Below are 25,440 nucleotides of genomic sequence, written 5' to 3'. Positions count from 1 at the left end.
CCATGTTCTGAAGGTTGTTCTTCCTAACGTTTCGCCAATCCCTGTGGCCGGCATCTTCAGAGTCCAGTATGTGATTACTTTTTTTTCTTGTTCTCTGTCTTCTTGCAGGTTTTCAGTCATAAAAGCACTTTATGTCATGGGAAGGAGAAATGTTCAGGGGGACATTCAGTACCTGTAAAGTTCCTTTGAACAAGAATGCTCTAATTTTAGGTCAGCCTTGTGCTGGCTTTATCTCTACAAGTGTATATATACCCAGCTGGATGGATAGCTCAGGGGCTTAGATAGAGATTGGGAGTTTGATTCCCTACTGTGCGTCCTGCGAGCAGAGCCAGCCCGTGTGGCCTTGGGTCAGTTGTACAGTCCCAGGGCACCCTCAGAAGAAGAGAATTGCAAAGCACTTCTGAGTATACTCTACCTGGAAAACTCAATTATTTTGAATTGACTTGATGGCTCATAACTATTATTATGGCTTCCCAGCAACTCACGCGTACATATCATGGCGCTCCCAATGATGGTGGGCTCATTTTCAGTTGTGAAAGGAGCTCTGCATAAACCACTCTTAACAGATGTATTATTTTATATAAGAATAAATACTTCCTGGAGGTTATGTTTTAAATGATGCACCACATTGAAAAAAAGACAGCCAACAAACCATTGTACCACCTAATGACTGTATGGGCCCTCAGTGCAAATTTCCTATTCAGATGGTACAAAATATTATTTTTCCGGCAGACGACATTGTGAAATGATTGTATGGATGCTTTGGTGATTATATATGAAGGAAAGCAGGAATTTTACTAGATCACAAAATATTGTGATTTCAGTGGTAGCCACATATGATATCCCAGTAACACAAGGGTGATATAGATGTAGAAGAGTTTGTTTGAATAATAGTGGAGAAATGTGTGTTGACGCCCTAACAAATAAGCAAACAAATCTGGTTATTGCACTGTACAAAACAGGTGCCCTGAACAGTTCCCTGCTTCTTAGAAAGAATGATGTAAATTAGAAAACAAACAAGCAAACCCAAGCAGAACAAAGTTGCTTTCTTTTCCAATATGTAAAAGTACTAGATAGGCCTGGATGGAAGGGTTCTAGGGATAGCCATCAAAACAGCAATAGGCAGCTATTCAAGTTCACTCTTAAAGGATTTTGAGTGGTAAGAAAAAAGTCTGGCACAATAGTGAGAAGACAGAAGTGAGCCTTTGTGAATGAAAGAGGATGCCATCTCCTTGTTTGAAGCAGGCAGCTTGCACATAAAAAGCACCTGTGATCTTAAAATGGAGGAACACAGAGGTGGCAAGGAGTGACAGCTAAGCTCACTGGAAAGCAACCCTGCTCAGGTAGAGCCACCACCTAAATCTAGTAGAGCAGCTCTTGCAGGAATGAAAATCATATCTTAAATATAGTTGGAGAAAGGCAGTTGCTTGAAAGAAAGCTTAATATGCTTTGCTTGCCTTAGTGTATATATGATTTCCTTTGTCCATGGTTGCTCTGACTGAAAAAGATTTTGGAACAAGGCAAATGCCTACGCTGTGGATGTCACTACCTATTGCAGGAGGAAGCAGTGGTAATTTTCATCAAAAGAATATGGCACTTTGAGCACCTAAATACCCAATGTACATCTAGAAAAGATGTCTATATCCATTGCAACAAAGGAGTTCAGTGACCAGTGTACATATCTATTGTGGGTTGGAGGAGGGAATGGTCAACTGAGGAAGAGAAAATATAGTAAAGAAAATGACTAATTTTCGAAAGCACAAGCGTGTCCCTGGTATGCATACTTCGTTCTATTTAAACTATGAAAAAAGCCTGACCAAGCTATTTTGCTGCCTGAGATGCAGGAAGCATTTATCTTCCCTGCTTCCAAGTGCAGATGCAGCCAAGGCTGGTGCCTGAAGCATGAAAATCCACAAATGCCATTGTCTCTGACTGTAAATACAAAATAATTAGAACCACTCCTTCAATACCTCGCTTACCTTGGAAACCCTATCAGAGTCACTATAAGTCAGTTTGGACTTGACAGCAGGTAACACTCTGTCTCTCTCCCTCTCTTTCCACCTATCTAGTGAATGTAAATAAGAATACATTTGTGTACACACACACACACAGCCAACAGTTTGTTACTCCTCCTAATACCCTACCTAACACCTATTCAATGGTGAGGCTGGGTTTTTGTCTAGGAGACAAATTAACTAAGTATTAGCCTTAACTAGTTCATTGTTTCATGAACAGCAGTGTATATTTTTGAGCTACAGCTTTAGCACTGACAAACATTTGCACTTTGATTTAACAAACATTTGTACTTTTGTTTGTTGTTTAGTCATTAAGTCATGTCATGTCATTCTTCGTGACCTCATGGACCAGAGCACGCCAGGCCCTCCCGTCTTCCACTGCCTCCTGCAGTTTGGTCAAATTCATGTTGGTAGCTTCGATGACACTGTCCATCCATCTCATCCTCTGTCGTCCCCTTCTCCTTTTGCCTTCACACTTTCCCAACATCAGGGTCTTTTCCAGGGAGTCTTCTCTTCTCCTGAGATGGCCAAAGTATTGGAGCCTCAGCTTCAGGATCTGTCCTTCCAGTGAGCACTCAGGATTGATTTCTTTTAAAATGGATAGGTTTGTTCTCCTTGCAGTCCAGGGGACTCTCAAGAGTCTCCTCCAGCACCACAATTCAAAAGCACCAATTCTTCTGCAGTCAGCCTTTCTTATTCATCTAGCTCTCACTTCCATACATCACTACAGGAAAAAATCATAGCTTTGACTAGGCAGACCTTTGTTTGAAAGGTGATGGCTCTGCTTTTTAAGATGCTGTCTAGGTTTGTCATTGCTTTCCTCCCAAGAAGCAGGCATCTTTTAATTTCATGGCTGCTGTCCCCATCTGCAGTGATCATGGAGCCCAAGAAAGTAAAATCTGTCACTGCCTCCATATCTTCCCCTTCTATTTGCCAGGAGGTGATGGGACCAAAAAAGGGATGTGGTGGCACTGCGGGTTAAACCGCTGAAGCCTCTATGCTGCAAGGTCAGAAGACCTGCAGTCGTAAGACTGAATCCATGCAAAAGAGTGAGCCCCCATCGCTTGCCCCAGCTCCCCCCAACCTAGTGGTTCAAAAGCACGCAAAATGCAAAAATGTGAGTGGATAAATAGGTACCACCTCGGTGGGAAGGTAAACGGCATTCCGTGTATCGTCATGTTGGCCACGTGACCACTGAGGATTGTCTGCGGACAAACACCAGCTCTATCAGTTGGAAACGGAGATGAGCACCGCTGCCTAGAGTCTGACACGACTGGACAAATTGTCAAGGAAGATGGGACCAGTGGCCATGATCTTAGGGTTTTTTTTGATGTTGAGTTTCAGACCATATTTTGCACTCTCCTCTTTCACCCTCATTACGAGGTTCTTTAATTCTGTCTCACTTTCTGCCATCAGCATATCATCTGCATATCTGAGGTTGATATTTCTTCCAGCAATCTTAATTCTGGTTTGGGATTCCTCCAGTCCAGCCTTTTGCATGATGTATTCTGTATATGTTAAAGAAGCAGGGAGACAATATACAGCCTTGTCGTACTCCTTTCCCAATTTTGAACCAATCAGTTGTTCCAGATCCAGTTCTAACCATTGCTTCCTGTCCCACATATAGATTTCTCAGGAGATAGATAAGGTGGTCAGGCACTCCCATTTCTTTAAGAACTTGCCATAGTTTGTTGTGGTCCACACAGTCAAAGGCTTTTGTGTAGGCAATGAAGCAGAAGTTGATGTTTTCTGGAACTTTCTCCATAACCCAGCGCATACTAGCAATTTGGTCTCTAGTTCCTCTGCCCCTTCGAAATCCAGCTTGTACTTCTGAGAGTTCTCAATCCACATGTGAAATGAGTGCAATTGTATGGTAGTTGGAGCATTCTTTGGCACTGCCCTTCTTTGGGACTGGGATGTAGACTGAACTTTACCAATCCTCTGGCCACTGCTGAGTTTTCCAAACTCACTGGCATATTGAGTGTAGCACCTTAACAGCATCATCTTTTAAGATTTTAAATAGTTCAACTGGAATGTTATCACCTCCACTGGCCTTCTTGTTAGCAATGCTTTTTAAGGCTCACTTGACTTCATTCCTAGTACAGCTTTTCCCACTCTTTTGTTGATTATGAGGGCTACTCCATTTCTTCTACGGGATTCTTGCCCACAATAGTAGATATGGTCATTGTCCGAATTGAATTTGCACTTTAGCCCTGATAAACATTTGCTTTGTTTTAACACTTTGGGAACCTTATAGAAATCTGTCATTGGCTTGAGGGCTCAGAGATGGTCTTATTTACATTCTCTGTTGTTTCACGGGTTGCTTGAGGGTCCTTCACCTCAACTTCAGGTGCAAAGGCTGTGATTCTTTGAACACATCTTTTAGACCATGCCATTTGATTGTCTTTTGCTGATTACTCACTATATGTGTAGCTTATAATAATTTTAATTTTTTTAAAATAAAAACCCTCTGAGATCTGCTCTTTGTGGTTCTTTCTCGTAGGCATACATATATTTCTACATAATTTAAGCAATGAAACATAATGCTTTTGTTTATTGCCTCATAGTGGGAAACAAGTTCAAATGTCCTTGTTTAAGTGTTGGGCTATTTTATTTATCCCCACATCAGTTTATCTTTTTTGGTATACTTATAGCCAATATTATTACCTCAATCCTGTGGTGCTTCTGAGGCTATTGTTCTTGTATCTAGAAAGCTGCAAACCTTGAGCTTCCAGAATCCCTCAACCAGCATGACCAGTGGTTTTGTCCATATAATCTAAAATAAAATAAAATAAGTTTTCCAAGATCTGCTTCTTTGGCAGGATCATTTGTTCTTAGAATCTGTGTTTCCTGATATTGTGGAAAAATACAGATAACCCGCTTGATCTGGGTGGTTATGATAGTAGAAGATCTATGTACACATGCTGTGGAATAGGTCTCATTAAACTGAGTGGCTTGGATACAGGATCTGCCTTTTATGGATGATAGATCTACTATTTGGACATGCCTCCCCTGATTTTCAAAGAACCTCCTTCCCTCATTCCACAGCTGACCCTATTAGCAGTGTTCCCCAGCAATCTGTGTAGCACTATCCAATAGAAACAACAGTTGGTATATCCTTAGATGTTGAATTCCCTGTTGTAATGATGATGATGATGACGACGACAATGACGATGACGACTATGACGATAACAAGAACAATAATAAAAAACCAGTTGTTTTTCCTAGCAGGCTCTTGCCTCACTCTGCATTTTGCAGATTAGCTTGCTTTTGTTTTGGGACTGGTCATCAGGGGTAACCATGAGCTTTATTTGCAAGTTTGATTATGCTTTGAAATAAATGGGTCTCCAGAGAGAAATCATTACAAGAGCAGGAAATACACAATTTTCTTAACATACGTTTTGACCTTAACTCTGGATACTTAATAGCTAATTTAATAAAGAAAATTTGTATGTGTCATGCACCCATTCCCCTGTTTGTTTCTCCACACAACCCAGGTTCACTTTCGGGTGTGACATTTATTTTTCAACCCTTTTTTCCGCTGCCACCAGATGAGATATTCCTCACTATATCAAATATAACTCTTCAATCAGTGTTGTTCAATAAAACAATGTTTATTAAACTGCTCTTTAACTGTCATCCATTCTCTTATATATCCCTAGTCCTGCCTTTTCTGTACAGCCATTGGCTCCTGAATCAGGGTTCCATTGTGATGGACAGGAGTGGTTACTGACCTGTCCATCACATACCTTCCCCCCTTGGAAAAGTTTGTATCATGAGGGTAAACTCTACAGTGATTTACCCTCATGTACAATGTATGACAGAATATAATTATTCAATATACAAACCTTTAACCATTGAACAGTTATGCATTTTATCCTTATACATTTTTTCTATTACTTCTTTTAAAGATATTAATATATATATTTTAATATATGTATAGTAACACCATTTTTATTACTTATATCATTACATATTTAACATTTCTTATACTATATAACTTACATTTTTAATTTTTTTTCCATTTTTCATTCTACTACAGTTTTAATAACATTTAATTATGACATTTTCCATATTCTTCAGGTAACATTTTAATACAGTTCTTTTGTTGTTTCCTCAATCTTCTGTTCTTCTGGATAATGCATATGCCACTGCATTTTGACTCCCTTTGACGCTTTTAATTTCAAAATCAAAGTCTTGCAATAACATCGCCCACCACATCAGTTTATTATTATTCGCTTTAATAGTCCATAACCATAACAATGGAGAATGCTCAGTACAAAGAATAAAATGTCTCCCCTATATGTATGGTTTACTTTTCTGCAATGTCCAAACTATTGCTAAGCACTCACACTCTATGGTAGATAGCTGCGTTCTCCTGCTTGCAGCTTCTTGCTCAGGAACATTATGGGATGAAGGTCTCCGTTGTCATCTTCCTGGCTTAATACCACTCTGATTCCAATGTTGGAAGCATCTTTGTAGATGGTGAAGACTCGTTGGAAGTCTGGTGCTTTCAAAACAGGTCCGGTCATGAGCGCTGTTTTCAAACTTTCAAAGGCCTTCTCACATTCACTTGACCATAAGATCTTATCATTTTTTTTCTTATGGGTTAAGTATGATAAAGGAGCTGCTATTTCACTGAAGTTTTGAATAAATCTTCTATAATAGCCAACCAATCCCAAGAACGATTTAACTTTTTTCTTTGATGTAGGTCTAGGCCAATTGTTGATTACTTCTATCTTTGATGTAAGCGGTTTTATTATGCCTCCTCCTATAATATGGCCTAAATACTTTATCTCTGAGTTTTCTATCTGGCATTTACTAGCCTTTACAGTTAAACCAGCTTTACTTAATCTTTGTAACACTATCTCTATATGGTGTTGGTGATCTGTCCATGTATGACTGTAAATCCCTATATCATCTATATAGGCTATTGTGAAGCTTCTAAGCCCTTGTAATGTCTGATCCATCAATCTTTGAAATGTTGCTGGCGAATTTCTTAATCCAAATGGCAAGACTTGAAATTCAAAGGACTACAAAAAGCAGTCTTTTCTTGGTCTTTAGGGTTTAATTTTATTTGCCAAAACCCTTTCGTTAAGTCTAGGCTTGATATGAATTGACATCTACCAATTGTTTCTATTAAATCATCTAATCTAGGCATTAGGTATGCATCAGGTTTAGTAACATGATTTAATTTCTGGTAGTCTATGCAAAATCTTATACTACCATCTGGTTTATCTACCAGTACTATCGGGGCAGACCACGGGCTAGATGATGGGACAATAATTTTCTCCTTTAACATTTCGTCAAGTTCCCTCTGAACTTTTTCTACATATGGTCCTGTCACTCTATATGGGGTTACTGCTTGAGGAGGTGCATCACCAGTATCAATTTTATGCATCACTCCTCTTGCTACTCCTGGTTTATTGGAGAACACTTGTTTATATTTACTTAACAAGGCTTTTATTTTTTATTTTCGTTCTGGGGATAGCTTTTCACAGACTTTTACTTCTTCTGGATTATATTGGGTCTCTCCCCTTCCTTCCCAATATGGTATTTCTTGTTTTTCTTTGTCGCCTTCCTTTATGGCATATAGTACTGTTCTTTCTTTCCTATAATATGGTTTTATCATATTAACATAAACTACTCTCCTACCCTCTTCTCCTTCTCCTTGAATTATATAATTTATTTGATTCAGTTTTTCTATAATTCTAAAAGGTCCTACCCAACTTAACTGTAACTTATTTCCTTTTATTGGTCTTAACATTAGGACTTCTTCTCCAAGACTGAATGATCTTTCCCTAGCCTTTTTGTCATACCAAACTTTTTGCTTATTCTGTTGGTGTTGTAAATTTTCTGAAGCTAATTTCAGAGACTTCTGTAATGTATTCATTAGATTATCTATATATTTAATGACATTTTCAGGATCTTCTTTCTTTCTTTCTTCCCAATTTTGTTTGAGCAAATCTAAGGGTCTTTTCACTTTCCTTCCGAATAATAATTCAAAAGGACTAAACCCAGTACTTTCCTGTGGCAAAGACCAGTAAGCATATAATAAATGTTGTATTTTACAATCCCAATCATTGGGGTTCTCTGCAATATAAACTCTTATCATGCGCATACCTTTGGGTAGAGTGGGCGGCATATAAATTAAATAAATAAATAATAAATAAATAAAATAAATCAAAGTTGCATTAAATGTTTCTGTTAGACCATTTGTCTGCGGATGATATGGGGTTGAAGTAATATGTTTTATCCCACATAATTGCCACAACCTTTTCATCAATTTTGATGTGAAGGTAAGGTAAAGGTAAAGGTTCCCCTTGACAATTTTTGTCCAGTCGTGTCCGACTCTAGGGGGCGGCGCTCATCCCGCTCTTCAAGCCATAGAGCCAGCGTTTGTCCGAAGACAATCTTTCCGTGGACACATGGCCAGTGTGATTTAGACACGGAACGCTGTTTACCTTCCCACCGAGATGGTACCTGTTTATCTACTCGCATTTGCATGCTTTCGAACCGCTAGGTTGGCGGGAGCTGGGACAAGCAACGGGCGCTCACTCCGTCGCGTGGATTCGATCTTACGACTGCTTGGTCTTCTGACCCTGCAGCACAGGCTTCTGCGGTTTAGCCCACAGCGCCACCACGTCCCTATTGTGAAAGATGTTCCTAAATCAGTAACAATTTCTGAAGTGAACCCCATGCAACACATGTAACTTAACAATGTGTTTGCTACTGTTTCGGTCTCTATATTACGCATTGGTACTGCTTCCGGATATTTTGTAGCATAATCTACTATAGTTAAAATAAACCTATTTCCTTTTCTAGTCATTTTAGGTAAGGGTCCCATAATATCCATGCCTATACGCTGAAATGGGGTTGATATAATGGGTAAAGGACATAATTTAGCTCTGGTTTTATCTTGATTATTCCCCTGCCTCTGACATATATCACAGCTTTTACAATAATCCCTTATTTGTTTGCCCATTCCAGGCCAATAAAAGTTTTGTGCTACTCTTTGCTTTGTGCGTGCTATTCCCAAATGTGCCGCAAAAGAATCTGAATGCCCTTTCTCTATTATCTTTTCTCTATATTTAATAGGGAGGATCAATTTTTGGTGTAAACTTTCTCCTTTTCTTCTAGGGTTTATCATAACTTCCCTATATAGCAAATCCCTGTCTAAAAAGAATGTTTCCGGTGATTCAGAATTTACTGGTTCCTCTCTGACTGCCTTAAAACATGACTGTAAAGTGGAATCCTGTTCTTGTTCTTGTTTGAAATTTTTTCTGAGGGTTTGTGACATCTACTATTTCTGCCATTTTATTTGGTATATCAGTACTTATTTCTTCTTCATAAACCTCATTCTCATCATCACTATTCTTCATCTTTTCTCTCTGAGAGCGTGTGGTGATCATAACAGTCTTGATATAATTAATTAAATCTAAACCAATTAAACAAGGGGTAGGGATCTCACCTGAAACAGCTCTTTTAAATTTACCAGTCCACCCTTGATAATTTATATGTACTTCAGCTGCTGGTAGCTTAATCACTTCTGTCCCAATTCCTTTAACTGAAATTTTCTCATTTGGAATGATATCTTCCTGTGGAATAATATCTGTATGGCATATAGTTATCTGGGAACAAGAATCTCTCAATGCTAGATATTTGATATTATTAATATAAATATTTTCTTCAGTTGACTTCATCAATTCCTTGTTAGTTTTAATGTAATAGCAGTGGACTATTTCTGCTAGAGGAGGCAGTTGCTCCTGCTTCACTGCGTCAGTTAAACTGCTATCTTGGCTTACTTTAGAATCCTCTTTTTGTATACAGTACATCTTTTTAGGTACAACTCCACCTGTTTTCTGTTGACCCCTTTCTTTGTTTTTAATAAATTCATAATGTGAAATAAAATGATCTGGTTTTCCACAACCAAAACAAGTTTTTAAATTTCTTTGTTCATTATAAGTGGTTCTGTCTCCCTTTCTTTCAGAGCTTTTACCCTATTGGTACTGCTCTGAGAGTCTCTCTCTAAAATGGGTTCCATCTGTATATTTGTTGGTTTTGTGGAAATTTCTAGGTTCTCTTTTTCTTTCTTCAAAGTTTCTGTCCAATTTTACTTCAGAATATTTTGAATTTCTAATCTCTGATATTAAATCTGCAGATTCACTAGTTTGTTGTACTGTTTTAGGTTGTTTATCTCTTACTAAATATCTTAATTCAGCAGGCAAAGCTGAATAAAATTGTTCCAATCCTATGAGGTGCTGCATATCCTCTAAAGTTTGCACTTGAGATTGCTCCAGCCATTTCTGTAAATATTTAACCAGATTTGCCCCAAATTGTGAATATGACTCATCAGGCTTCTTACTTAACTAATTTACATCTGAGTTTTTCACTGGTTATTCCAAATCTTGAGAAAACTAATTTCTTAAAGATCTCATAATTTCTAGCTTGGTCTTCTGACATACTAGCATGAATTTCAGACATTTCAGTACTAATTAAAGACCTTAATATCAGCATACGTTCCTGTTCTGTCACACCATAGTCCCAGCAGGCTCTCTCAAATGAAATTAGAAAAGATTCAGGGCAATCTCCTTTTTTAAATTGAGGGAATTTCTTAAGGTCTACTTTTGAGATCCCTTCATTTGTACTATTATTGTTATTACTGTTTAGAGATGCCATTTCCAATTTTTTCATCTCTAGTTGATGTTGCATCTCTTTTTCCCTCATTTCCAGTTCCAGCTGTCTCTTTTGAGCCTCAGCCCTTTCTTTTGTCTCCAGCTGTCTCTTTTCTTGTTCCATGGCCATGGCTATCTCCCTTTCTCTGGCCTCTGCCTTTTCTCTCATTTCCAGCTGCAATCTTCTTAACTGAAATTCCTGTTCTTTTTCAAATTTCCACTTTATAAACTCCAGGGAGTATTCTCTCCCTGAGGCATCCTCCTGTTCCCTTGGGCTCTCATATTCCTGGCCCTCTTGATCTGAAATTTCCCCTTCCTGAGGTAACGTCTGACTCTCAGCAAGTTCCATAACTGCCTTCTTCCCTCTCCTGGAAGTCAAACTTAACAGTTTATATTTATTATTAAATTGGTAGGCTGCTTTCTCACCAATTACAATATACAAGCTTCTGTTTAAAAAGGCATTTTTTTCTCTGTTAGAGATTTAAACTATGTAGCTTTCTTTTGGCAGCTTAAGATCGCTGTGTTGTATCTTTGGCTTTCAGCCTCGCTGTTCCTTGTGTCTGTTACTTTGTATCTCTTGGTCTACAGACACCCAGATTTTCCAAGCAATATTTTTCTTTTGTAAGCTTCAGTTATCTTCACCTCAGCTGTTCCTTTTAGACCTTGGCTTCCACTTTTAGGTCCCTTCAGTGCTCCCTTTCTCAGAGCTTTGGGATCTAAAGCTAGCCTTCTTGGTCATCACACTCTCAGCTTGAGGTAAACTTTTAACCACAGTATAGAAATCTCCTCAGAGTCCTTTTCCTGCCTTTGTCTTTCCACACTTTCAGGTGGTGCCTATCAAGCTATTCACCTTAAGCTTTAGGGTTCCCTACTCCTTCACTTGGGCTATTGACAACCAGGTCTCTTAGACTCAGAGAATTTCTTTTTATGAAAGAGAATTCATAATTTTTATGAAAGAGAATTCATAAAAAGAGAATTTCTTTTTATGGAGCCTCGTGGCGCAGTGGTTAAACCACTGTACTGCAGCTAAAACTGTGCTCACGACCTGGGGTTCAAATCCCAGGTAGCCGGCTCAAGGTTGACTCAGCCTTCCATCCTTCCGAGGTCAGTAAAATGAGTACCCAGCTCGCTGGGGGGGCAATGTGTAGCCTGCATAATTAAATTGTAAACCGCCCAGAGAGTGCTTGAAGCGCTATGGGGCGGTATATAAGCAGCACGCTTTGCTTTGCTTTTTTTAATTTGTGGCCAGCCTAATAAATTTCACTTTATTATGGCTCACTGGATTTCATTCAAATCCCACTCGCTGCTCACCACTTTATGTCACACACCCATTCCCCTGTTTGTTTCTCCACATAACCCAGGTTCACTTTCGGGTGTGACATTTATTTTTCAACCCTTTTTTCCTTTGCCACCAGATGAGATATTCCTCACTATATCAAATATAACTCTTCAATCAGTGTTATTCAATAAAACAATGTTTATTAAAGTGTTCACAGGAAAATCAAGTAAAGTAAATCATGGATGGTCTTATTTTATTCATGCAATCAATTGTATTTTTACAACATTTATATTTGCTTAGATAGAATCATGTTACTTCAAGTATTTATTCTTTTCTTTTCTTATTCCCTATCTCTCTATTACTCTTCTCTAACACAAGGCTGGTCCTAACTGCCTAAACTGCTTTTCTCCAACTCATAACCCTAACTCATCCCTAACTGAAACTCTAACACCAAAACTGCTCTTTAACTGTCATCCATTCTCTTATATATCCCTAGTCCCGCCTTTTCTGTACAGCCATTGGCTCCTGAATCAGGGTTCCATTGTGATGGACAGGAGTGGTTACTGACCATCACAGTATGGTAGGTATCCAAACCTAAACATATCCAATCAGTAGTGAGTTCCGCCATAGCTTAGAATGGCTATAAATAAAAATGTCTAGCAAAGGTTCTTAATCTTTGGCCTGTCAGCTGTTTTTCAACTCCCAGGAGTGTCAGCCAATGTAGGCTATAGTCAGAGATTGGGGAAGGGGTTGAATGCCAAAACATCTCATGAGGCTAACAGTTGGGGAACACTGATATCAAGGATGGGCATGTAGCTTTTGTTTCCAGCCACCTTTTCTTTACATGCTGTTTCTAAAAGGTTTGTACATTAACCTGGAGGAAAAAAACCCATAGCCGATTTTGTTGAGCAAACATTATCATTGTGCTCTTGATTCATCTCAGTTTTCAAAGAATTAATTTACATACAGAAAGAAACCATAATATGTTGCATACATGGCACTGTGCAATAGCAAATAAAATACACCACAAGACACAATAGTTATAACCAAGTACTGGATCAGAAGCACCCACCTATTTTAAGAGATAAGCCATTAACAGCTCTTCTGCCATCTCACTACCTAGAATCTCTGGCTAGTTATTTGCAGGCAAACTCTGAGACAAATAGGATGGTTAAAATCTGAAAAGAAGTGCAATCCAAATGAAATTAGCCTTTCCAGTGAGAGCACTTTGAGAGCCCTATCCATGATTTAGTGATGCAATAATCAACACTAATTTGATTTAAAAGGGACTTGTGGTTGCCTTCATACAACTGGGAGGCATTAGCCATGACATGACTTCCTAGGTAAGCTATAGATGTTATTGGGGGAAAGAAGATAGAGGTATATTATTAATGTCTTGAGCTGACTGACCTTTGGGTAGATTAACTCCAGTCTTTAGTAGGTAATTTCATTTACAGCAGCTGAGATGCCTTTCCAAGGTTTGCTGATTCAGGATTACAATGTCACCGTGGTTGCAGAGCTTGTTAACATCAACTGTCCATTGACTTTTACCTTCACAATGCTTTTAGTAACAGCAGCAAAAAGTTGTTGGTTGTGGAGCTTCCAGGCTTGCAGGTTGCAAGCAGACCTATTTTGTGGCCTTGTGTGGCAGCCAAACTTGGAAACATTGCTTTCTGGAGTAACGTTCTTATAATCCGCCAGCCAGCATGTCCAGTGCCCATACTGGCTGAGTGCTTCTGAGAGTTATAGTCTTTTTTAAAAACATTTCCAACTTCTGTGTAGTTATCCTTATTGATATGGAGTAATTTTTAATAAGACCATGTTTTGAGCTGTGTGTGTAAGTATGTAAGAAAGGAGGCTGTGAAGATGTTTTATGTTTCTACCTGGAAGCCATATAAGAATGATTGCAGGCAAGGTTTTTATGACATCTTGGCGTGCCTTGTTCACTAATTTTATGGGGCTTTCAATATCCTCTACTCAGAACCCTCCTTTATTCTTCCATTGTTGCTTCCTCTTTTTCTTTACCAGGAAAAATCTGTGAAAGGCAAGAAGATGGAATAGTTGTAGAGTTTTATTTGTTTTTTTGTCTGGAAATGCTCTAGAGCAGAGGTAATGGTGACAGCAGGTATTCCACTGTCTTTCATCTTATGGAATATGTGCTTGTTTGCAGCAGTCCTGCCTTTTGCGAACAGAAATGTTCCTCTGCCTGGTTTTTTTTTTGGGGGGGGGAGGAGGGGTCCCTTCTACCTCAACACTGCACAGCTCACTCTATTCATCAGGGGGGCTCTGTCCTCTGTGTTGCATTTTAAGGAGGCTGGAGTGGTTGCCATGGGGAAAAAGGGGAAGGGAAATCTACTTCGGTCAGTGCACTTGTGTGTGTAGAAATCTCGGTCCAGCCTCATGTGTTAACACACCAGATAGTGGCGGCGGCTGCTGTACTTGCCAGGCTTTATGTGTATGTGGCACCATTCAGAAAATATATGCGGGGAAAAAACTTAGACACTCCTTCCTGCTCCTTGGTTAGTGTTTTCTTCTAGATATTTTACAATATTGGAAAATATCTAGAAGAAGAGAACATTAACCATGGAGCAGGAAGGAGTGTCTTAGTTTTCTACATATTGTAAAATATCCAGAAGAATATAAAATATCTTTTGAATGTTTCCAACAGAAATCAGCTTCCTTTTAGAAAAATGACTTTGTTGCAAACCTCTGTTGTCAGTGAGATTTTCTTTGCTATCATTCAAGTTTCATTCTCATTCAAAGCCAACAGATTTGACCCTTTATTAAAACCTGGAGAAGATGGAGGTTCTGAGGGTGGGCTCCCCCACAGTAGGTGGTTTGGGAAACTCTCTCTCTTTCGGGGTGTGTGTGTGACTCTTGCTGCCAAGAGTGGGGATCCATCTGAACCCGACGTTCACTATGGAAACTCAGGTGGCGTCGGTGGTCCGCACCGCCTTTTTCCACCTTCGGCAGATAGCCCGGCTGCAACCCTATCTTGATACGGGGATGCTCACTACCTTGGTGCATGCGCTCGTAATCTCAAGATTAGACCACTGTAATGCACTCTACGTGGGGCTACCTTTGAGGTTGATGCGGAAACTCCAAGTGGTGCAGAATGCGGCGGCCAGACTCCTTAGTGGAGTGAGAAAATACCATCATATTTCTCCTATTCTGGCCGCACTGCACTGGCTGCCCATTCTGTTCCACATTGACTTCAAAGTGTTGATGCTTACGTATAAAGCCCTAAACGGTTTAGGGCCTCGATATTTGAATGAACGCCTTCTCCCACCAAGATCTACCCGTATCACTTGATCGAGTCAGGAGGTGAGGCTGAGGAGCCTGACATCGAGTGAGGCCCAAAAGGAAAAAAAACAAGAAATTGGGCCTTCTCGGCGGTGGCTCCTTGCCTCTGGAACAATCTCCCTCCAGAGATTCGTGCGGCCCCGTCGCTGGATATTTTTAAGACCCATCTAAAAACTTGGATGTTTAAGCAGGCCTTCCCTCCAGATAATACTTAATTTTTCTTTCTTAATCTATCCTTTGTCATCTCGCCATCTTGAAGAATCTGCATATTGTTTATTGCTTATTGTTCATTGTTTATTGTTTACTATCTATTGCCGGATATTTCAGTTTTGTTATATGTATATGTTTTTGTATTTTTACCTGTCTGGAACCCGTCTAGAGTGGTCATATTGACCAGATAGGCAGGGTACAACATTGTTCTTTAACAGAGGAATCCAGGTTCCTGTCCCAGAACACAGACCACTGAATTAGCATATGGAGGTGCACAAGATCTCTCTGTCTGGTATTTGAACAAAGCAAAAAACAAATATAAGCAGCATTTTGCTTGCAGTTTCCTTGGGTACCAAATCCATGGCCTTTAATACAGAAATCATCCCAGGCCAGAGTAACGGAGGGCACAGTTTTGGCATGGCAATCCTGATCGCAACAAGACTTCTTTCTGTGGTGGATTAATGGTGACATGCTTGCCAGAAGGAGTGTATTTTCAATAGGGTATTGACTGGAATGATTTCTGGTACTCTAGGAGAGGAAAAAGGAATCCCTGTGCAAAGAATGGGATGGGAGAAGAGGTACAAAGACAACCGTGGGAACCAGCTTCAAAGGCGGGGAGACGCCAGGGAGCAGCAGAGGCAGAGCGGCTTGTGAGCATGTTCTTTTTTATGTTCTGTCCTTTGTGTCGGTCTGTGTGCTCAACATGTCATGGATACCCACCCACTGGTTGAAAATAAGATTAGTGAGCCCATTACACTGCAATCAAGATCTATGTTTTGCAGAGGGAGGGAGCTGTTTTCAGTCATGCTTTTAGTTTGTGACTTTTGCAAAGCTTTGCAGATTTAGCTTTTTGCACCATAACTCCCAGAAACCTATGCCAGCGAGCATGGTTGGGGGAATCTGGGAGTTGTCCCTAAAAGGAACTACTCCAAGGTCTGGATTTTTTTTTTTTTTTTTTTTTGCTGTGCAAGCAAAAAGAAGGAAACTGTGTCCTTGTGTTGAACTACTGTTCCGATCAGTCCTCAGACCAGCTGAGGCTCATGGAAGTTGGAACCTATTTATGATTTATCTAAAATATGAATATCCTGCCTTCAAGGGGACCCAAGATAGCTTACAGTATTAAAACAAACAGTATTCAGAATTTTACAGTGTTATTTATTTATTTATTTATTTTAAATCAACAGCCCTGTTCTTAAGAATCCTCTATTGGGCAGCCAGTTATGAGGAAAAAGAGATGGCAAGAATACACAGAGGAATTATGCCAGAAAGATTTGGATGTCCCAGACAACCCAGATAGTGTGGTTGCTGACTTTGAGCCAGACATCCTGGTGAGTGAAGTCAAGTGGGCCTTAGAAAGCCTGGCTAACAACAAGGCCAGTGGAGGTGATGACATTCCAATAGAACTATTCGAAATCTTAAAAGATGACACTGTTAACATGGTACACTCAATATGCCAGTCAGTTTGGAAAACTCAGCAGTGGTCAGAGGATTGGAAAAGAGAAGTCTTCATCCCAGTCCCAAAGAAAGGCAGTGCCAAAGAATGCTCCAACTACCATACAATTGCACTCATTTCACACACTAGCAAGGTTATGCTCAGAATCCTACAAGGTAGGCTTGAGCAGTTATGTGGACCAAGAACTCCCAGAAGTACAAGCTGGATTTGGAAGGGGCAGAGGAACTAGAGACCAAATTGCTAACCTGCGCTGGATTATGGAGAAAGCCAGAGAGTTCCAGAAAAATATCTACTTCTGCTTCATTGACTATGCAAAAGCCTTTGACTGTGTCGACCAATGCAAATTATGGCAAATTCTTAAAGAAATGGGAGTGCCTGACCACCTTATCTATCTCCTGAGAAATCTATATGTGGGACAGGAAGCAACAGTTAGAACTGGATATGGAAACACTGATTGGTTCAAATTGGGAAAGGAGTACGGCAATGCTGTATATTGTCCCCCTGTTTATTTAACTTATATGCAGAATACATCATGCGAAAGGCTGGACTGGAGTGATCCCAAACTGGAATTAAGACTGTCGGAAGAAATATCAACAACCTCCGATATGCAGATGATACCACTCTGATGGCAGTAAGTGAGGAGGAATTAAAGAACCTCTTAATGTGGGTGAAAGAGGAGAGCACAAAAAAATGGTCTGAAGCTCAACATCAAAAAAACTAAGATCATGGCCACTGGTCCCATCACCTCCTGGCAAAAAGAAGGGGAAGATATGGAGACAGTGACAGATTTTACTTTCCTGGGCTCCATGATCACTGCAGATGGTGACAGCAGCCACGAAATTAAAAGATGCCTGCTTCTTGGGAGGAAAGTGATGAGAAACCTAGACAGCATCTTAAAAAGCAGAGTCATCACCTTGCTGACAGAGGTCCACATTGTCAAAGCTATGGTTTTTCCTGTCGTGATGTATGGAAGTGAGAGCTGGACCATAAAGGAAGAAGACCGCCGAAGAATTGATGCTTTTGAATTGTCTTGCTGGAGGAGGCTCTTGAGAGTCTCCTGGACTGCGAGGAGATCAAACCTATCCATTCTGAAGGAAATAAACCCTGAGTGCTCACTGGAAGGACAGATCCTGAAGCTGAGGCACCAATACTTTGGCCTTTTCATGAGAAGAGAAGACTCTGTGGAAAAGACCCTGGTGTTGGGAGAGTATGAATGCAAGAGGAGAAGGGGACGACAGAGGACAAGATGGCTGGACAGTGCCATCGAAGCGACCAACATGAATTTGACCCAACTCCGGGAGGCAGTGGAAGACAGGAGGGCCTGGCATGCTCTGGTCCCTGAGGTCCCGAAGAGTCGGATACAACTTAATGACTAAACAACAAAATAGTTTGTAGCCTAGTTAATGTTATTCTTCTCTGAAATAAAATCAGAGATCTGGGCTTTAAGTTTTCTGTTTCCCCAGACCCCAGATTATCCCATTGAAAGTAAAACTACTTCTCCATCAAGCTAAAACACCTGGGGTTCAGAAGGGTGTTCAGAATTGTGAGGAGAAGTCAAGACTGAATATAGCCTGATTCACAGGCTGGTGATGTTGTTGATGTTTATATACGAACCCCAGTTTATATACTGTCTTACATTCCCATGCCATGTATATTTATCAAAACAGGCCTGCATGGCAGATGTCATTTTCTACAGAGGCAGACTTGGCATGAATCTAGAAAACCCATTCTTCAGGAAGGAATCATAGTGCTAAGTCACAGAACAGTCAGGTGTCATTTCAAACTGGGTTGATTTATCTGTCAACAAGTGCCTGGCAGCTGCGTTTCTGTTTTCATAGCATGGGACCTAATAAACGTGTAGGACACTGAACATAAGAGAGTGGCGTCCTTTAAGTCACTCAAGCACAAACATTCCCTACGTTTTCGTGCTTGTTGGTATGGAAAGAATGGACCATTGTTGTGCTGCCGTAGCAGTACATCTGGTCTGAGGAAATCCTTCCTTTCATCCTCATGGTACTTCCTTTCCCAGACAATTTCTTTGCATTTTTTTAAAAAGTAGGGCGACTGTGACAAACATTCATTGATTTGACAAACATCACTGGCATCACGGAATGAACCCTTTTGACTTTTAAAAATACCTAATCGATAGTTTTTCCCATAACTAGTTAATTGTTTCATGACCAACTGATCTATTTTTTCTCTCTCTCCTGCACAGTTGTCATTATGAGTGCTATTGTTATTTCCATAAGGCAGATAGTTGCTTTGTAGCATATCTAGTTCAAGTTTCTTTTGCCTGGGGACAAAGCAGTGTTTGCCCAGCTGTTTCTGTTTTCCAGTTAAACACCTACCTTGCACACCAGAAATGTAGTGTAGCAGCTAGTGTATTAGACCGGTGCTGGAGAGACCAATCTGACATGCTAAATGAACTCTGAGGACAAATCAGTACTAGTTGACGGACACAAATTCCCATTCAGCCACGGAACTCTGAGCCCAGTCGTGTTAGGGGTTCCTTTAGTCCAGAACTTGGAGATGCTACTCCCAGCTGTGGTGCAAAGCTCTGTCTCACCCTAATTTACCTCATAACATTGGTGGCAGAACAGAAACAGGCAGTGGGTGTAACGTTAGCAAACTAAGCCCGAGCATGGCATGTCCTGGACCATAAAACCTTCTAGCCTTCCTTCTGGTGAGCACAATTCAGATATTTGGCCAGCTGATGGAACACACAGAATGGAGATTTCTAGGATTTAATGAGGAAATAAAAATGAATGCAGGAAAAAAAACATTATTCAGCGGGACTTGCAGAATATATATGTGCAAGGAAAATCTTACCACCAGTGTTTGGAGTTACTCCTCAATTACATCCCATGTAATACTAAGGGAGTATTAGAAATAATACAGATTATTGTTACCGTGGAGGAAGAAGAATAGCCATGTACATAACCCTGACCAAGCTGGAGAAGAACTAGAATGAAATTGTACTAAATAAATAAATCATATACACAGCTCCCCTGTACAGACTGTCATTTTAAATGAAAAAGAATGTATGCAGAGAGGCATGTCCGTCAATGTGCCAATTCCTATAGGAGACCATTGTGTTACTCCGTACCACATGTGCTTGCTATTTACCCTGTTTTCCCAAAAATAAGACCTATCCTGAAAATAAGCCCTAGTATGATTTTTCAGGATGCTCGTAATATAAACCCTACCCCAAAAATAAGCCCCAGTTAAGTGAAACCCCACCCTCCACCATTGTGCCTCAGTGGAAAAGATGACTGTAAAATAAAACATCCCCTGAAAATAACCCCTAATATGTTTTTTTGGAGCAAAAATTAATATAAGACCCTGTCTTATTTTCACGGAAACACGATACTATACATGAGAATGCTGGTCATTGGGAGAGGGTGGGGATTGACTGCTGTGATCATAGTCCACTCCCTGACACAGATGAGTAGAGAAAAATGGCTGAAAATGTTTGTATGCCGTGGACAGAGAAAGGTCCACATGTAGGGACCATAACATAAAGGAACCTCTGCCCTAAATAGCTGAATACTGAGAAAGCACAAAGCCATTTGAATGAACAAATCCAAACATTCCATGGATTTTATCAGCTTTTTAAAAAAACATTTTGGGAATATGTGTCTGAAACAGAGACATTTCATAAACAATGGATCTGTCTTACATTTTAGCTATTCATTTAGTGCTGAAGCATGCTGTCTATAGAACAAACCAGTGGCACTCCTGGTCTGCACTTGCTTTTAGGACAGTCCCTCTGGAGACATGTGGGATCTCAGTCATCTTGCAATATTATATTGCTTCCTTGGCAATATAACAAAATGTTAATTACATTGTGCTTTGGGGCCATATGGCTGAAGGGAAGCACCCATGGCTTCTGCCAGTAGCCGCCTATAAAGAATATTAGATCAAAAGATGGGACACAAATTTTCCGAACAAAGAAATATATGTCTCTTTTTCATTGGTTCTTTCCTGGAAGAAAGCTCGCAGCTTCCCACTGCTTATAAATGTACTGGATCCTGAAGACTTGCTTTTCTAAATCGCAGGGGTTGGTGGGGGAAGTATGGTTTTGTGTTCTGTGAATGACCTACCTCACAGGATACCTGTGAGGCTGAAGACGTTGAGAGGGGAAAAGCCATGTGTGCTAACTTCAGCTTATTGCTGGAAAGCCAGGAAATAAATGTACCAAACAATAATCTGTACAGTATAAGAATAAATTTCAAACTTTTGGATTCATTTACATTTTAAATGACTGCCCTGTTTTGCTTACAAATACTTTATGTGATTTTCTTGTAACAGGCTACCCTTCAAATAAAACCCTATGGGTTTCTGTGCCATTACATCTTCTCTTGTTTCCAGTGAAAAATAATGGTTGATTGGCTATTAAAAGCCATGGCCAAAGGTAACACTGGGATCTTGTGAATATTTCCAGAACTAACTGGCAATATGCTGATAGCCTATTTGCTTCATACCAATCAAAATAAGCACATGGAATTCATTGCTTCAGTTTAGTCCCATGTTGGATATGAATTAAAACAGATCAAAAGATAGAAAAAAGAAAAATAGTTTGTATCTTCCCAAATTGTTTTGAGTATTCCACGGATTAAGTCTCAGGGATAGGCTGTGTTGCTGTCAGTTGTAATACATTGTTGTCTTTTATTTTAAAAGCTTGTTTTCTTCTTGCTCTTCATTATTGCAGCTAAGAAATCAGAAGATTGAGACTCTGAAGGGCAGCAATGTTATAAAAGATTATTAAGTGGCAGGATGTGTCACTGGAGACCAAGACTAAGTTCCTCCATGCTCTTTTATTCCTGATTATGTATGGGTGGGGAAGCTGGACAGTAGAGAAAGCTGACAGAATTTTTTTTAAATTCTTTTTAAATATGATGCTTTGCAGATTACCCAGAATTGCCAGAAAGACAAACAAGTGGGTCATAGAGCAAATCAAATCTGAGCTATCTCTGGGGGCACAAGGTTTGAAACTAGGGCTGTCCTACTTTGGGCACATCATGAGAAGGTAAGATTTGCTGGAAGACAATAATGCTGGGAAAGGTTGAAGGCAGCAGGAAAACAGGAAGACCAAGTAAGGAATGAATTGACCCCCTAAGGGAAACCACAATCTTGAATTTATAAGAGATGAACAGGGCTGTTGAGGACAGGGCATTTTGGAGATCACTCATTCATAGACTTGCCATAAGTTGGTGAGTTGTACTGTGGAATGATCTGATCTGCAGCTCCAGGCAACTGAGGAGATCAAAATACATTTTGGATTTTCCACCTCTCTAATTTTTGCGGGGCTGCTTGCAGGTAAAAAAATTGTACCGAATTTGCACTTTTTAAAAATGCTTATTTAACAATTTCACTTGAAAATGCATATATTTAGATAAAATGTCTTTAGAAAAATATGTTTTGTAATAAAATATGTTCAAAAATATTTTAACACCTTGAAAAGTTCTAGCTTTCATTGGTATGATTGGTCCCTCCATCACTACAAACTGGACCTCCTTGGCACTATCATGATGCTCATCGCTGCTGAATCAAACACATCATCCAGTGACCCAACATTTGGTGATGCTGAGCCTGTTCTTACCTAGACTGGTTCTCAAGTGGCAGCTCCCCTCTGCTGCCGGGGCTATAGCCAAAGCCTTAATAAGATGCTCTGGGACTGTGAAGTTTGCCCAAGGACACACAGATGGTGGAGCACATAATGGCATCAGCCACACATGCTCCAGGTGATCTTGGCTGGTGGAGATTTGTGCTCCCGGCCCCTGGTTCCAGAGCCTGGCATTCTAATCTACTAAATTATGCCTGCACATTGCCAGCTTGGTAGAGTCTGCCAGTAGCTGAGCAACTCAATACAGCCTTTGAGAGCTTAGGGCTACCTCCATGACACAGGGACACAATAGAGTAATTTTTTTTGTAATATATGTTTGTGTTTTTATCCTTGATGCTGTTTTGTAAGTAGTAGAAACTGGATGTAACAGACTTATGAAACTGACACAGATGCAAATACGGTGATTTAGCTAGCCCTGCAGAAAAGGATTACAACCAATATCACACATTTAAGTGTGTGTTTTTAAAAAATGTCCCCACAGGGCATCTCCTCTGATGTTTTACGTGCAAAGTAAAATACCTGTTTGGAGGTCAAACCACTAAACTGATCACATATTTTATATGTTTACATCCTCTCCTCCATCCAGCGTTGACCAGTCCATGCTAAAGTGCCTCAATCTGCATGAAGACTTTCCATGCTGTAAATGGAGCAGGTTCAAGGCCCCTTCAAGATGATCAGGACAACTCTTTCAGCCACAGCCCTGATTAAAACCACCTCCTTATCCCATGTCCTTATGCTACGTAACGTACATATCAATTCTTGCATTGCATAGTAATAGCTTCTGTCTAGGCTGTTTTACTCTAAGCTTTCTACAAGCTAAATAGTTCATTTGTTTTTGTTTTATTCTTATATTCTGGAAGCTTCCCACAAGTATATATACAATAAATTAAAAATTATACTGAGTTTCCTTTTCTCACAAGAAATATCATTGTATGGTCACATGTATTTTTCATGAGTTACCTCTGGTTTCACCTTTAGTTCAAAACAGAATAGAATATCATGTCAAGACAGCATGGAGACATAGGTTAGACTGAAAGTTAGTGAACTGTCTGAACTTCACCCGGTGATATTCATGGTTGAGAAAGGATGGAAGCCATGTATTTCCAATTGATGTGGAGTACTCCTTCCACCATGGAATACCACAGCTCACTGGCAAAGTAGGATAAGACTTCATAAAGTTTTGGGAGTTGGATTACAACTCAAGTGATCTCTCAGTCAACATGGGGGATTTTGGGAACTGTAGGCCAAAAGCTAGTCCTGAGAGCTAGTGTGGTGTAGTAAACAGAGTGACTCACAAAACCTGTGTCCAGATCTTTGCTCAGCCACACTCACCAAACCACCCTTGAATATCTGATACCCTGATAATTCTATTAGGGGTTGCTGCAAATTGGGTGCGACTTGATGGCAAGGAAAAGAAGACTCTAAAACCTAACTCTGAGTATTAGGCACTCCAAGAAAACCTGCGCCACAATAAACAAGGGGGCATGCCTGCATAATCTTTAAAATAGTTATTTGTCCAGTCTGAATACTGATTGAAATAGTTTTCTATTTATTTATCTGATTTATATACTGCCTCATTAGTGCATGCATTACTCTGGGTGATTTATAGGTTAAAACTTACAGATCTTGAAGACCCCTACATGGCAATTCATAAAACACACATATAATGTGGCAATTGAAAAATCTTTTTAAAAGGAAAAAAAATAAAGTAAAAAATAAAATATTAATGTTAATAGTATCTGAAGGATTCAGTTCCCAAAGGTAGTTTTGAATAGTACTGTTTTTAACAATTTATTGAACATAAGGAGGGTAGAAGCCTGCCGTATATCCGCTGGTAACTTGTTCCAGAGAACAGGGGCCAACACCAGGAAAGCCCAATTCCTTGTCTAATTAAATTTTGTTGATGTGTTTTGTGATTAGTCGGGTTACATGTAGTTGTGGTTATTATGCACTATTAATTTATTATGAAATTCTGTTCTAATTGGGTACAGATTAATGTGGAAAAGCAATGCACATGTAATGATGATCAGCTTTTGTTTTTTGTGGCTTGAATGCACTTATAGCACTTATTAATGTCCTTGTAGTCCACAGGTCAAGCTGGCTGGGTCTCTCAGTGGTTTAAGTATCTGGCTGCAGAGCCAGAGGTTCCAGTTTGACTCCCCATGATGCCTTCTTCGAGTAGAGCCACCCCGTGTGGCCTTGGGCAAGCTGCACAGTCCCAGCAGCTCCCCCAGAAGAAGAGAATATTAAACCATTAGGATTCTCTACCTGAAAAGGGTGGCCATAAATCAGAATTTACTTCGTGGCAGATGGTTATTAGTCCACAGGTCTGCTTCAGTCTGTACAAATCCTCATCCCTAGCTGGTTTGAAGGGAACACTTTGAGTTCTCTCTCTCTCTCTCTCTCTCTCTCTCTCTCTCTCTCTCTGTGTGTGTGTGTGTGTGTGTGTGTGTGTGTGTGTGAGAGAGAGAGAGAGAGAGAGAGAGAGAGAGCCTCTATCCTGAAGCAAAAACAGAGAGCATGGCTGCATGGTTTGGGCAGCTGTCATCCAAGAAAACAACTAACCAAAGTTCTGCAAATGGAACTCCCCGGAGACTGCTTAGCCTGTTTTTGCTACAGTTGTGAGCTATTTCCCCCCCCCCTCCAGTCTTTGCACCTGCCAACTTTACTACTTTCTCAGGGAGGCAAAGTTTATCTACTGTATGAGAAGCAGAATCTGCATTCTGTAAAAGGTGCTAGTCTTCCCTTTGTGAACTTGACATGGGAACCCTGGGTCAGGGAAGTCTCTTCCACCTTATGAATGGCCAAACTGTATCACAATAGCTTGGGAGGCCCAAGGAAGCTGACCTTGTATGTTTGTATACTTCCTGTTACTGAAT

At 40.1% G+C, this 25,440-nt stretch overlaps 1 long non-coding RNA gene across 1 annotated transcript; it reads left to right on the top strand.

Moving 5' to 3' along the window:
* On the top strand, positions 1–23,702 carry LOC144583386 (uncharacterized). Its single transcript, XR_013537136.1, has 2 exons — positions 1–66; positions 23,148–23,702. It is a non-coding gene; the product is annotated as an uncharacterized LOC144583386 (long non-coding RNA).
* The last annotated feature ends 1,738 nt before the right edge of the window (positions 23,703–25,440 follow it).

Source organism: Pogona vitticeps, chromosome 1, assembly GCF_051106095.1.
Source record: "Pogona vitticeps strain Pit_001003342236 chromosome 1, PviZW2.1, whole genome shotgun sequence".
NCBI lineage: Eukaryota > Metazoa > Chordata > Lepidosauria > Squamata > Agamidae > Pogona > Pogona vitticeps.
The sequence above is the reverse complement of the archived record's forward strand: the minus strand, read 5'-3'. Positions and strand labels throughout refer to the sequence as shown.